The sequence below is a fragment of the Octopus sinensis genome, linkage group LG19 (genome assembly GCF_006345805.1).
Source record: "Octopus sinensis linkage group LG19, ASM634580v1, whole genome shotgun sequence".
In the NCBI taxonomy this organism is placed as follows: Eukaryota; Metazoa; Mollusca; class Cephalopoda; order Octopoda; family Octopodidae; genus Octopus; species Octopus sinensis.
In genome coordinates, this window is record NC_043015.1 from 47448886 (window position 1) to 47450422 (window position 1537).

General features: G+C 30.1%; 1 protein-coding gene across 2 annotated transcripts in view; it reads left to right on the forward strand.

Moving 5' to 3' along the window:
* The first annotated feature begins 596 nt into the window (after positions 1-596).
* LOC115222074 overlaps positions 597-1537 on the forward strand; it is a 27824-nt gene continuing 26883 nt past the window's right edge. Inside the window, exon 1 of one of the 2 annotated variants that reach the window (XM_029792174.2) lies at positions 597-862. The gene's annotated coding sequence lies outside the window, so the exon portion shown is untranslated. The remainder of the gene's footprint in view (positions 863-1537) is intronic. The other variant, XM_036511253.1, reaches the window with a different exon arrangement.

Genomic DNA, 1537 nt, shown 5'->3' on the forward strand with positions numbered 1-1537 from the left:
TGCTCACTCGCACACATATACACACTCGCATGCACACACATATGTAGACACACAAACGCACACACACATGTACACACGCATGTAGACACATGCACGCACACAAATACATATGCTCAATTGCGCACGCACACTTACACACACACACACACACACGAAACACGCAATTTAGAAATTGTTAGATAATTCACTTAAAAATGTATTAAGCCTATCTGTACCGCGATGGTCTTCCATTTAACCATCCCTAAGATTGGGAAACAAAGCGATTTGCACCGAATGTCATGAAATTACTATCAAATTGCAATTAGATTTAAATAATGGACGATAAAAACCTAATGAGAACGACAATAATTTACCTGTTTCCCTATAATCCTACTGGAAAAGCTTCTGGCAAAAAGGATTAATTGTACCTATTGATATTTTTCATCGAACAACATAAATATTTCTTTTGTATTCCCGTATTTAATTGTTTGTATAAAAAAATAAAGAATACGTTGACCTAAATTGCTAAGAAATTTCTAAATGTTTATTATTATTATTATTATTATTATTATTATTATGTCCTCAGGAAAGTAAGTTTATTTAGCCAATATATTTAAGCGGTGTGTTTTCTGTAACGTGTGTTTGTGATTCTCATGAAACACAACCACTGAAAATGTGTAAAGCTTATATATACACTCACCTAAATAGATTCTTTCCTAAACTTGCTTTTGGGGTTGTTAAGGGATACAATTGTTCAAACTGGCTGAGTGCAAAGAGAAATGACCACGTGATATTCTAGTCAAACATTTACGATCTCTTCATCTAGAATTACCTTTTTACAGCTTGGCAATGCAATTATAAAGTCCCCTTTTTTTTTAGTAAGGTAAGTTAACTGTCGAATATATTTATGTGCATGTATACATATACATAGTAAATATGAATGTGTTTGTGTGTGTGTGTATGAATGTATATGTATGTATTCATATACATGTGTGTGCGTGAGTGTGTACACATATAAATATATATGTATGTATGTATATATATATATACATATATATACATATATATATATACATACATACGTATGTATACACATACATACATACATACATACATACATACATACATACATACATACATACATACATACATACATACATACATACATACATACATACATACATACATACATACGTACGTACGTACATACATATATATAATACACTCACACAATAATATATATATTGATATTAATACACATATGTATGTATGTATGTATGTATGTATATCTATAATTGTCTATCTATATCTATCTATCTGTATATAGATAGATAGATAGATAGATAGATAGATAGATGCATTGATACTTAAATAACGACGATCGATGATGAGTATGACATGCTAAACTTTAGAAAGTCTTGCATATTTGTGCTATTCCGCTTACACATTATACTTGTAAAGTGTGTCAGCTTTTCACTTTCTTTTCTTTGCTTAAATCCCAATTTTCCGAATTGTTACTTAAGTATTTATTTACGTAACAAAATAGCTCAATAATTAT